We start from the raw sequence: 14,474 nt of genomic DNA, 5'->3' as shown, positions 1-14,474 counted from the left end.
ACCTAACCTGCATGTCTTTGGAGACACGGGGAGAGCATGCAAACTCCACACAGGGAGGACCCGGGAAGCGAACCCTTAAGGGTCTCCTAACTGCGAGGCAGCAGCGCTACCACTGTGCCACCGTGCCGCCCTCATGCAGACACCACTTTATTTATTTTGTTCTTCACTTTAATCTCATTATCTTGTAATTTCATTCATTCTGTTTATTTCTGTGTTTTATTTACTCTCCCACCTCTCTTCAGTAAAGAGTTGTTCACAACAAAAAGAAACTGTTAACAACTTGCTTAATTAGGGCAACAAATTAAAGTCAGAATTGGTTGGAACAGAAACTTGCAGCCACAAAGTGTCCCCAGAACTGAACTTGAGAACGTCTTTAGAGAGGTTTTGGGAAAAACCGCTGAACTGTTAGGCTTGAATTTTGCTCCCAATCACAGGCCATACATTATCATTTGTAATGATAATTACAATTACCAGTTGTACAAGTCAATACTGTACTGCAAACTGTCAACGTGCCAAATCTTTTTTCTTTTAGTTCACTTACTTTCTAGAACAGATTTAAATGAACACAGACAATACATGAATGCACAGCCTAAGGGGTCTCATTTTAGACCTGGGAGAAACAACTGAACCACTAGAGCCGAGTATAACATACTGTTAGTAAGTGCGTTCATCCTTGCAGAATGAAAATAAAACAAGTTTGTCTATAAACTATGTATGTGATCTGTCAAAGATGAGAGTATGACTATCTTGACTTAAAAAAGAGTTATTTAGTCAATTAATCGTTCAATCATTTAGCAGAATGTACCATCAAGGGGTGCTTTACAGGGCTGACAAGTGCAGCAGAGTATCAAATCACCAACTGACCCAACAGTACAGTTAAAATCACATACAAAGAAAAAAAACAGAATTGTACCAATGCTTTAACAGCCATATTTGGAGTAACAGTTTCCTATGAAAAATCTGATGTAATATGCTGTATCACACAACTTGCATGAGGGACGTTCAAAAAGTTTCCACACTGTTATATTTTCGTTGGAAACAGTGAAGGCGGGAGTAGTAGTAATTGGGCATTAAAAAGTTGGTACAACGCTGGGAAAATTTCATCGCAAAGGTGACTATGAAGAAAAATGAAATTCTTAATAGATGGAATTTATTCTTGATAAATTTCAGTCGGGTTTTAGAACAAATCACAGCACAGAAACTGCCTCGTTAAAGTAGTAAATGATTTGTGAGTGAATGCAGACAGAGGCCATTTATCTGTTCTCATCCGCTTAGATCTGAGTGCTGCATTTGACACCATTGATCATAATATTCTTAGTCAATGGGTGGGCCTCTCTGGCACGGTCTTAAATTGGTTTGAATCCTACCTGACAGGGAGAAAATTTTTTGTTAGTTGTGGGAATTACAACTCGAAGACACATGATATCCGATATGGTGTTCCACAAGGCTCTATCCTGGTCCGCTGCTCTTCTCAATCTACATGCTTCCATTAGGTCAGATTATCTCAGGTTACAACGTGAGCTACCACAGCTATGCTGATGACACACAGCTGTACTTATCAATGGCACCTGATGACCCCAACTCTCTTGATTCACTAACACAATGTCTGACTTGTATCTCAGAATGGATGAATAGTAACTTTCTCAAGTTAAATAAAGAGAAAACTGAAATCTTAGTGATTAGCAATAATGGATACAATGAGGCTATTAGAAATAAACTGGATACATTAGGATTAAAAGTCAAGACGGAGGTAAAAAGCTTAGGGGTAATTGTTGACTGTAATCTGAATTTTAAATCGCATATTAATCAGATCACTAGGACAGCATTTTTTCACTTAAGAAACATAAGTAAAGTTAGACCTCTTATATCACTGAAAGATGCTGAGAAATTAGTTCACGCGTTTGTTTTCAGTCGACTAGATTACTGTAACGCACTCCTCTCAGGACTACCCAAAAAAGATATAAATCGTTTGCAACAAGTGCAGAATGCAGCTGCTAGAATCCTAACTAGGAAAAGAAAATCTGAACACATCACACCAGTCTTAGCGTCACTACACTGGTTACCTGTGTCATTCAGGATTGACTTTAAAATTCTGCTTATGGTTTATAAAGCCTTAAATTATCTCACTCCATCTTATATATTGGAATGTCTGACACCTTATATTCCAAATCGTAACCTCAGATCCTCAAATGAGTGTCTCCTTAGAATTCCAAGAACAAAACTTAAAAGAAGTAGTGAGGCGGTCGGCCTTCTGCTGCTATGCACCTAAAATCTGGAATAGCCTGCCAATAGGAATTCACCAGGCTGATACAGTAGAGCACTTTAAAACACGGCTGAAAACACATTACTTTAACATGGCCTTTCTATAACTTCAATTTAATTTAATTTCACTTAATCCTGATACTCTGTATGTTCAATTTCCTCAAAATAACTACTCATGGTGGCTCTAAAATCTGTACTGACCCCTACTCTCTTTTCTGTTTCTTTTTCCGGTTTCTTTGTGGTGGTGGCCTGCGCCATCACCACCTACTCAAAGCGTCATGATGCTCCAACAATGAAGGATGGATTAAAAGGCAGAATTCTACATGACCGTCATCATCATCATCAAGCCCTTCCGTGAGAACCCTAACTCCAAAGAGGACTGTTTCATTTATGTTAGGTAGAATGCCCAGAGGGGACTGGTCAGGCGGTCTCATGGTCTGGAATCCCTACAGATTTTATTTTTTCTCCAGCCGTCTGGAGTTTTTGTTTTTCTGTCCCCCCTGGCCATTGAACCTCACTCTTATTCGATGTTAATTAATGTTGATTTATTTTGTTTTCTTATTGTGTCTTTTATTTTTCTATTCTTTATTATATAAAGCACTTTGAGCTACTGTTTGTATGAAAATGTGTTATATAAATAAATGTTGTTGTTGATGTTGTTGTTGTAAAATAAGTGCGGAAATGTTTTAAGTGTCCCTCATACAAAGCAGAAGAACATTCCCAGTCCAACTTCTATAACGCCCTGGGAAAGTGATGTTCTATATTACCTCAAATTAAGAAAAATGAAATTCTCTATACACGGATCATTTCAGAAATTGTTTAGAATTTGGTAAGAGTTTATTAATATAATTGTAAAGTAAGCCCAAAATGCTTGTACTGCAGCATTTTATTGTGTTTGCGGTTTAATCACTTTAAATGGAGCTCTCTTGTCACGGAGCTGAGTCAAGTGGAGGTTGAGTGCTCAGTTTAATGGATATTTTTTGGAACGTAATATTTTATTCGCTTATTCTGATTGTATTGTATTTTAATAATGTGTTTTGTTCTTTAAATAAGAAATAATTGCACCACTGAAAGAGAATAGGAGAACTCTCTAAACAAATTAAGGATAGCTACATTATAAAGCTCCCAAACAGGAAATGCTGCTATTGCGAAAGACAAACACGCTCATACCTGAGCATGTACGGTGTCTACTAAAAGTATGTTTATACCATATTCAATGTAGATGTAAATTGGCTTTTTTGACATTGAGCAATAGACAAAAACTCTTTAATGTCAAAGTGAAAACAGATCTGTACAAAGTGATCTTTATTAATTATAAAAATAAAACACAATAATATTGGATCTCAAAAGTATTCACCATCTTTAATATGACACACTTAGATCATCACTGGTGCAGCCCATTGTATTTATGAGTCCCGTTAGTGCAATGGAGATCGCCTGTCTGTATTCAAACGTTTTCAATTGATTGTAGTATAAATGTTCCTTATCTGGAATGTCCACCTGGTGGTGAGTCAGTAACCTTCATGATAAAGACAAAAAAACACGTAGCAACTCCATGAAAATAGGTGACTGAAAAGCACAAGTTATCGGATGGAGACAGGAAAATATCCAAGTCACTGAATATCCCTTGGAGTCGAGTTAAATCAATCATTAAGAAATGGAGAGAGTATAGTACAACGATACATCTGTACACAGCATCATGCTGTGGCAATGCAGGCCCTGAAAGGCTTCTGAGCCTAAAATGAATGGAGCAAAATACTGGGAAATCCTGGAGGAAAACCTGGTGAAATCAGCAAAAAGCCTGCACCTTGGGAGAAGAATTCTTTTCTTCAAGACAATGAGCCCAAGCATAAATCAGAAGATATACAGGATTAGGCTTAAAAACAGCAATATTAATGTCCTGAAGTGGCCAAGTTAGTCTCCAGATTTGAATCCAACTGAGAATTTGTGGCTGAACTTGATACTCCAGATCCCCATGTAACCTGATGGAGCTTAAACAAGTTTTCAACGAAGAATGGACATAAATTCCAAATGTGGAAAACTGATAGAGACCCGTGCACATGGCCTCAATGCTGTCATGGCAGCCAAAAGTTCATCTACTAAATACTGACGTGAAAGCGGTGAACACATACAGTATGTGATCGATTAGTTTGTGTTTTAGGTAAGTAGTTAATTTAGATCAATTTTCATAGATCTGTTTACGATTTAACATTAAAGAATCTTCCATTGGTCAATTTCCAATCCAACTTCAATCTATTGTGATGTTAAAATTAATGTCAAAACTTCCAAGTAGGTGAATACTTTTAATAGACACTATACAGTCTTAATTAAGTCTCACAGGGTGCCCATCCCAAAAAGTATAGAGATTTACAGGGTCCATGGTTGAATTAATATTTGGATTTCACAGTAACAGAACAGAGTTCTTATGTAAAGCTTTGCAATCCAAATTAAGTTCTTACGGCCTGATAGACGCAGTTGCATTTCGTTAAACAATGGAAACCATGGAAATGTGTAACTAAAGGACCGACAATTACAAAGTCAGCCCAGTGCTTGCTTGGGTAAGCTCCAGCTTCCATATGACCATCCCCACACTAAGCAGGTTTGAAACGGATAGATGGATTGAGAAAATAAGCAGGAATTTAGCTTGGATTTGAATGTTGAGACAAAGAGGTTGAGATAAACATATCAAAAAGAGTATTAGAGAGAAGATGCTATAACGCTGAATGAGTCTTTGTGGACAGTTGCATAGCAGGGCTCTGGAAAAGTGACAATGTCAATGTTATGGTTTATGGTTTATATGGTGTAAGAAGCATAGACTAACATTGTAGAGTATCAGAAGAAAATGCTTTACAAGGTAGCATAAATATTTTAATATCTGACAGGTATAATGTTACATATAACGTATGTAAGGTATAATGTCCTCACAACTTCATAGTATATTAATGTAATAGGTATTAATAACCAAGGACCAGAAGAGAAATTAGCACTATACTTTGCTAATTTAAATGTGCAATATAAAATAAAGCTTCTTTGGATTTGGTAAGCATTATGTAAAGTAAATGTAAAAGTAAAGGCAGGTTTTCTCTTAAGCTTGGGACAGACTCGTTTCATTTAATTCCAACCATTTACAGTATGTAGACACAGCAATGTCAAACGTCTCCATCTTAAGGAGTGATAGAACATGACCTAGTAATTAATCCCACAAAAAGTAATAATTTGTGAGCAATGGCATAAAAGGCACATGAGCAAGTAGAAGGAAATTGGGCTTTCCTGCCGCCTTAACTAGGTTTTATTCATTTCAGCCTGTCTGTGACTTTTGGAGTTCAGCAGCAGACCTGTAATGCCATGGGAAAACATTTAGAATATTAATTTTGTTTAATGAAATAATAGATTAGTTTCTGGACATGTTCATCTTGAGATTTATCTATCTAATAACAAAATGGTAGGCATCTGTTTTTGAAATTCATTTACTCAGTAATAACCTTATTTACGTTGTTGAGCATCTCAGATTCCAGAAACATAATGCCAGAGAAAGACCACCAGAGACAACCCAGAGGTTGGCGAGACACCAGGGACATGCCTGGCAAATGCACTCTGTCTGTCAGTATGTTTTTCTGGAAACCGACTCGTAAGGAATGTGTACTGAACTCTGGAGGATGGGGCACAACAAAAAAATATGGCTCCAACATAAATTGGCTTTTAGATGACAGCTGGGGAGTTACAGCTTGAAATATAGCGAGATGGCACAGCAGGTGTGTTTCTAGCTGATGTTTGTAAATGTCTGATTTGCATTTTCTTTACTTTTCTTCTTGACTCAAAGTCAAAGCAATTACTGGATGTTGTTTTTTATTTTTTCATTGGTAACTCTAAATCATTATTGGTTAAAATAAATACATACTGTAGAATTCATTATATCACTTTTTGAGAGAAGTACATTTTAAAATGTGGGTTTTTAGGGTAGAAGACAGGAAAAAAAAGCTATGTATGTACAGAATAGTTTTTAAATAGAAAGGTGGAAGGCTCAGCGTATAATATGGAAAGGAACAAACTGTGTAGAGATTTGCTGCTAGTTTTGTTTTTGTTTTATTCATTAGGATATCAGACACATAAAGCCAAAATGTTTGTATTATAACTCAGATCATGTTTGTCCTTAACCTGAGCTAGTCCTTCCTTTAAAGTTCAAATCGATCTCTAGCTGTCTTGTTCACTACGAAGGAATATGTCAGATAAAAGTAAATAAGTAAATAAATATGAAAATAAATAAACATATTGTGGAATGTGACAATACATTAATAAAACATAATGATAGATAGATAGATAGATAGATAGATAGATAGATAGATAGATAGATAGATAGATAGATAGATAGATAGATAGATAGATACTTTATAAATTCCCATACTCCAGCAGCAGCATACTGATAAAGACCAACATTAAATTAAAGAGTGATAACAATGCAGGTATAACAGACAGTAACTTTGTATAATGTTAACGTTTACCCGCCCGGGTAGAACTGAAGAGTCGCATAGTGTGGGGTCTCCTCAGTCTGTCAGTGGAGCAGGACGGTGACAGCAGTCTGTGGCTGAAGCTGCTCCTCTGTCTGGAGATGATCCTGTTCAGTGGATGCAGTGGATTCTCCATGATTGACAGGAGTCTGCTCAGCGCCCGTCGCTCTGCCACGGATGTCAAACTGTCCAGCTCCGTGCCTACAATAGAGCCTGCCGTCCTCACCAGTTTGTCCAGGTGTGAGGCGTCCCTCTTCTTTATGCTGCCTCCCCAGCACACCACCGCGTAGAAGAGGGCGCTCGCCACAACATCTGATAGAACATCTGCAGCATCTTATTGTTATTATTATTATTATCTTATTTAATTATATATAATTAAATGCTTCATCAAATACAATATGTTTTGTTGCTTTATGCATAATTTAACTACTTCTTCCTGTAGTTTTTTTTTTCTTTAGTGACACTGCATGCAACCTGAAATAGGTCTTGAAATGAAACCTGTCATTTTCACTCGTCAAATGTTGAGAGGGTGGAGTCTAGGGAGTAATGTGTTATGATTGGTGAATCATCAATTGAGGGGATAGCCATCAAAGGTGTCAGTCACAGCAGTCACTTTAAATGCAGACTCCAGATGATGAATTCAGAGTTTTTTGAATGAACACCGCTTCACGCATTAGTTCTGCCACGAACATGCACTGTCATAACTTTCAGCATGGGCTTCAAAGAGAATTCAGGAATCAAAAAACACTACTTCTAGAGCCCACCCTCTTAACTGTGATGGTGAAAATGTCAGTTTTCATTCATTGCTTGTTTCAAGTTGTGTTTGTTGTCACTGAAATAAACAAAGAAATAATTAAATAAGTAGATAAATAGACAACCAACAAGGAACATATTTTGTGACTCCTTTGATTATTTATGATCAAATATTATTTTATTATTATATATTTACCAGTAACGGCGTACTGTACGATAACGCACAGTAAACACACTTGACTTGATCATTCCTAGTTTTCATCCTCTTTCTTTCTCTGTACGTTTAGCATTCGTTTGCTCAGAGGTTGATACGCTTGCTGTTTCCTGAGCAGCTCTTCTTCTCTCCACCCTAGCAGCCCGCTGCTTCTCTTCTTTCGTCCGCATCTTATCGCGTTCAAACTGACAAATTTAGTTTTTGTGTTGCAATTACTTTACTTTAGTATGGTTTCTTTCATTTTTCACTTAAGCTGGCACTTAAGTCTTCAATCTGCCTCAAGAATGATTTGCAAGGGTGGTAGGAATGAGAATGACGCCCATACGCATGCACCGCACGGCCGCCCTGCTGTGCGCTGTCGAGAGTTGATTCTACAATAAAATAAAAAAAAATGAAAAATAAAAATCATCACCCCGAAAGTGGATAGTAGACGTCACGTAGTATACGTGTACCAAATTTCAAGTCAATAGGTGAAACGGTTTGCGAGCTACAGGTGATTTAAAATCCTGGACAGACAAACAAACGGTAGCGTATTATATAAGAAGATTGTCATATTTCACAGTGCATTTATTTTTTTGCATAATTATTTATTTAATTTTGTCTGAAATATTCCTTAATAGCTCACATCCGTTTTGGACCAGACCTATAAGTAAACTAGCTGACCAAGCAAAAGAAGAACTTTGTTGGCTCCAGTGTTTAACATCTGTGCTGTCTGTAAGGCAATGCCGTCACTGTTGCATGTTGGGCACTATTAAAATACACAGTACATATTCTCAAAATTCATTTTCATCCACCATTTGGGTTTTTTTATACTAATGATGTGTGAGAGGCGATTCTGGTTTTATTTATCTATCTAAACTTATTCTGAAACCCTATTCTGCTTCAGGGTCCTGACAGGGTCTTAAAGTAAAGTAAAGTATAGTGGGAACAACCCAGAACAGGGTCTCAGTCAGTCAAAAGCATGTACATTGTGGACAGCAGGGGGCGTAAATCTCCCCAAACTCTGGACACACCAGACACAGAAGCCAAGTTCAGCACACTAGACACGTTTATTCCCATGGGGGACACTTTTGTCTCATTCCCTACAGTGTCACAGTTCCCAACCACTAATATAAAAAATCAGCCTTTCCTTCCTATCTTCCTTCTTTCTTCCTTGTTTCGTCCTTCTGCCTTCAGTCCTTCTCAGGCAAGCTTCATCCACCTCCTCCTGACTCTGGCTCTCTGAATGGAATGAGGTGGCTTCTTTCGTTCAGGTCCTGGGAGTGTTCCAGATGGCTCATCAAGATTACCTGCAATCACTTCCAGGTGTGGTAGAAGTCCACAATAGTGCTCTGCAGATCATTCTAGCGACCCCCCACTGAACCCAGCAGGCCTGTACCAAACTCCAGTGCTCAGCATGCCCTGTGGGAATCTGTGGTGCCACAGCCGCCCAGGTGGGCTGCTCTCTAGTGTCCGAGGGGAGGTATTGCCTCACCAATGCTTTCTCCATTGGCCAGGTAATGACTGTGCCCACCCGTCACAACATGCACATGCCCAAGCTCACTTACAGTGGGGACAGTTTAGAGGTGACCATCGCCCTAACAGACATGTGTTTGGGATTCTGCAGGAAAGGTAAAGTATCAAGTGCAAAGACCATGCAAAGTTCACATAGACAATAAGCAGGATTTGAACTTAGACACATGAGGCAGCACCTCTAACCGCTATGCTGACATCTCCAAGCCTGTCTCTCTGTATTTATTTATAATGAGTCTTTGTTTTCTACAACTATTAAGTGACGCTGTTCACATTAGTCTGTTGAGACCTTAGTGACCTTTGTTCGTGTTTGATAGACTTATTGTACTTGTAAGAAGCACACTGGAATTCTTAATCCAAACTGTTGTTTAAAAAATAAATAAAAGAAAGTGTAAATCATAAACCCACAGAATCTTGTAAAGGTATACTATAAATACTACTTAGCATGCATTGATGTGCATTTTTACAGGGAGAGCAGAGGCAGATCAAGAGGCACACTGATGGAGATAGGAACTAAATGGATGTGTCCCCTGCTTACCCCCTGGAGTGAATGGCTGGATGTGTTGCACTCCAAAACAACCAACAACAACAACATTTGTTTATATAGCACATTTTCATACAACAAAATGTAGATCAAAGTGCTTTACAAAATGAAGAATAGAAAAATAGAAGACACAATAAAAAATAAAAATAAGTCAACATTAATTAACATAGAATAAGTAAGGTCCGATGGCCAGGGTGGACAGAAAAAACAAAAAAAAACTCCAGACGGCTGGAGAAAAAAATAAAATCTGCAGGGATTCCAGACCAAGAGACCACCTGACCAGTCCCCTCTTGTCGGTGCCTCTCGTGGCGGCAACCCACGAACCGGGTGGTGGACACCTAAGGTTCGAATGCGTCAAGCTGAAGAAAGAGACCTATCGGGTCTGGTTGACCAGTGGGACTCCAGAGGCAGCTGAGGGGTACCTGCGGGCCAAGCGTGTGGTGGCATCGGCTGTTGCAGAGGCAAAAACTAGGGCATGGGAGAAGTTTGGGGAAGCCATGGAAAATGACTTTGGTGCTGGCAAACCGTCAGGCGCTTCAGGAGGGGAAAGCGGTGCCCACCAACACTGTGTACAGTGGAGATGGGGCCCTGCTGACTTTATTGACTGGTGGAAGGAATACTTTGAGGATCTTCCCAATCCCACCAGCATGTCTTCCTTAGAGGAAGCAGAGTTGGAGGACTCCGGGGAGGACAAACAAGCTGAACGTGGGCTGACGAGATTGTCTTGGCTCCAAAACCGATGGTGGTGGTCAGTTAGTGTTCCTTGTGGACTATCTTCCACCTAAATGCACATGAAATTAAATTTTGGTTTCCCCCTTTGCATTTCATCCACATAAAACCGGGACAAATGAGACATTTTGATCAAAAATGGGATGAGCCAAAAATTGGGACTGCCTCCCTTTATGGCAAATGGGGATTTCTTATCACAGTTTCTGTTGCTACCTCCAACTGTTTTAATGTCTGTTTCGTAGATTTTTTTTTATTATTTCCCTATATCTAATGCTTGCATTAATTATTTGCATTTTTCTTTATTTGTTGAACAATTTAGAAAGAATTACCACCACACGACGAAATAGCTCGGGATCCCTGTTGGCAACCCCCCAGACATGCAGTCCAGTCCCACACTCTGGAAATGACCCTCTATCTGCCACATCTAGGTGTTATATGGGTGACCCCTTGGCCTGGCCCAGCCACTCGGGTCCCCAACAATGAGGATCCTACAAGCTGGATCACCCTCGGGGAATCGCGCCACATGGCCGTAGTGCCGTAACTGACACTCCCTCACGATGCAGGTAATGTGCCTCATTCGGGACTCCATGAGCGACACAAAGTCAAACCAACGGTACCCAAGGATTCTCCAGAGAGACACAGTACCAAAGAAGTCAAGCCTTCATCTCAGGTCACTGGATAGCATCCATGTCAGGCAACAAGACAGGAAGCACCAGGACTCTAAAGACTTAGACCTTCGACCTTTTACAAAGATACTGGGAGCGCCACACACCCATTTCCAGTGACCTTCATGACCCCCCATGCTCTCCCAATCCGTCTACTGACTTCATAGGAAGAGTCACCAGAGACATGAATATCACTGCTGAGGTCAGTAAACCTCTCCATAAGGGTCGTGGCTCTCTTCCCAGACAGACACACTGCTGGCCACCTTTCCCAAGAGCTCATTAAAGGCCTGGATGTTGGTTTGTATCCAGGACACTCGCAAGCCCAGACACTCAGACTCCTCACTCAAGCACCCTGATCAGAACTTCCATTGACCCCTACAAAGATCACAGCATCGTCAGCAAAGTCAAGATCCATGAATCTTTCTTCACCAACAGATGCCCCACAGCCGCTGGACCCCACGATCTTGCCCAACATCCAGTCCATACAAGCATTGAACAAAGTAGGAGCAGAACACACCGCTGACGAACCCCAGAATCAACTGGGAAAAACACAGAGGTTCTGCCTCCACTCTGAACCTCTTGTGCAAGGTAACAGCAATTTTGAGAAAAAATGGAAGATTGAGATGACACAGAGTGACGGTGTGCTACTTTTTAAATAATAACAGTGCAGCTCAGACTCCGAGGGTATGTAGATAGATAGATAGATAGATAGATAGATAGATAGATAGATAGATAGATAGATAGATAGATAGATAGATAGATAGATACTTTATTAATCCCAAGGGGAAATTCACATACTCCAGCAGCAGTATACTGATACAAAGAAACAATATTTAATTAAATAGTAATAAAAATGAAAAAAATTAAAATAAAATTAATGTTAGCATTTACTCCCCCGGGTGGAATTGAAGAGTCGCTGTGGCCCTGGTGTATTTAATAGGGAGACTGGGGTTGGTCATGTTCACACGTGAGCGTGTGATTGGTTCTAGTATTCTCATTGACCCCCTTCTTTTTGACATCCACTGCACGCCCAACCTACCTGGACAGGGGTCTCTCTTTGAACTGCCTTTCCCAAGGTTTCTTCCATTTTTCCCTACAAGGGTTTTTTTTTTCTTTGGGAGTTTTTTCTGGTCTTCTTAGAGAGTCAAGGCTGGGGGGCTGTCAAGAGGCAGGGCCTGTTAAAGCCCATTGCAGCACTTCTTGTGTGATTTTGGGCTACACAAAAATAAATTGTATTGCATTGAGTTTCCACGGGTTGCAATAAGGACATGGGCCCATGGGAGTGCAAAAGGAGCCTGAGTAGGTAGGACAGGGGAAAAAGAAAAAGAAAGAATTGGGAGTGTGGGCCAGTGCAGTGGTGAGAAGGCAGGCAGTTAAAAACAAAAAAAAAAATCAATATAAACATTGATTTGTTAGACTCGGAAATCCCAGACACTATACTCAAATAATTTGTACGGACCAAGGAACAAGTTGGAAAAAAATTCAGCTTGCAAGTCAGATAATGACATCCTTTAAAAGTGCACTTTGGAAAAAAGTGCAAAACTGCTGCTGGGTATGGAAGTAATCTTTGATAATAAGCTTAAATTCTGAACATGTGAATAAAGGGAAACATGTGAAATGTGTTGGATACTGTAAGTGTCTATTATATGCAGCAATTACAGAAAAAAAGGGGATAATCATGGGGGAGCTGACACCTCATCTCTTACCTGGGTTACACTGCTCTGAACCATCAAAGGAACTGGCATCGTGGAAGATGGCGTTTTGTTTTGTTTTTCTACACTGCAGTTATTTAAAGTGCAGGCTTTTTACTCTAAATGCCTGTAGTCAGCCTATATTTTAAAAATAAGAGTTAATATTCTCAGAAAGGGACTGTGAAGTGACATTATTCACCTAATTGGACAATAATGAATTCAGATGAAAAACATATTTACTAAATACATCAGAATGTAACCTAGGGAAGGACCTTTATAAATTCTCCCAGGAAAAAGTGACCTTCGGGGCTTTGTGGGAAAGAAGAACTTCAGGGCACAGGGGTCCTTTAGAATTATGATTTTATTACAAAAACTTCCTAATGTTTGTGTGAAATTTACCCTTAAGTCCCAATTGTCTCCCTGTGTTCTAGATGATTTTAAAGTCAACTGTATGAATTCCCTTCATAATTTTAAACACTTCAGTCATGATATCTGTGCCATGACTGGTTGAGTTTGAAGTGTTGTTCCTCTCAGTCCTTAAGCACTTATGTTAATACACAACAGCAAGAGGTGTACAGCGACATTTGGATACATCTAAATGAGGTATGAGATGTACATTAAAGGCTTGATACTACTTTTAAATCTAATAAGATGATGTGCTCCCTACATAACACCACCATGTTGATTATTTAAGAACCATGTCTGACATTTAAGCACCGTGTGAATTTAACTCATTTGTATGCTTTCACTTCGTTTCACATTTGTCTTTCTACTGTCTGTAATTTCTTAAGATGAAACCATTGTTGTACATCACCAGTGTTCACTTTGCTGCAGTGCACATTTAACTTGCTCTGCTTGCTGCCAGCTCAAACAGTTTCCCCTTGGCACTTTCACACTGTATGTCATCAACGGCCATCAGGACTACGTGAGCCGTTACTCAGACGTAAATGTACATTGAAGATGGCTGGAGCTCTGCAGTGAAAAGTATGGCCAAGAATTCCCAGATGTGGCTAAAATAAAGAAGATGTAATAACAGTTATGGTTGAACAGGAACTTAAATTATACCTTGAGAAATATTTCATGGTGTTCACTTATCTGTGACAGCTTTTGCATCTCGACTTTCATTAATGTGTTCCTAAATGTAAAAAAGAAGACTAATTGATTTCATTGTCATTATTAGTCTTGTATCAGATAAAATATCAGTGAGTAGTGTCTCTGCTTGAAAGTAAAACCACATTCCACTTGGTGGGAACCTATTTCCAATGCTTTAAAAAAGGACATCTTTGAATAATGCATTATTAAATAATCACATTAATAAATCCTTATTTTACCTAACATATGCAACAGTGGATGCCACTGAATTTTCTTCAAGTCAAATTAACAATTTAATTCCACTTTCTCTTTACACAGTGCAGATGTTACATTGTCTGAAAATTTAAAATTCGCTTTATTACCTTTCTTATTTATCTTTCTAATAATCCTTATTTTATGTAGTAATTTTCCCAGAGCAGGCATACCATGATGAAGTGATAAAGCACACAAGAACATGGTTCTAGGCAAACATTTCAAACTAAAATGAAATCACAGGGAAATAATCAT

This window comes from Polypterus senegalus, chromosome 18, assembly GCF_016835505.1.
Source record: "Polypterus senegalus isolate Bchr_013 chromosome 18, ASM1683550v1, whole genome shotgun sequence".
NCBI classification, from domain to species: domain Eukaryota; kingdom Metazoa; phylum Chordata; class Cladistia; order Polypteriformes; family Polypteridae; genus Polypterus; species Polypterus senegalus.
This window is presented reverse-complemented; position numbering follows the sequence as displayed.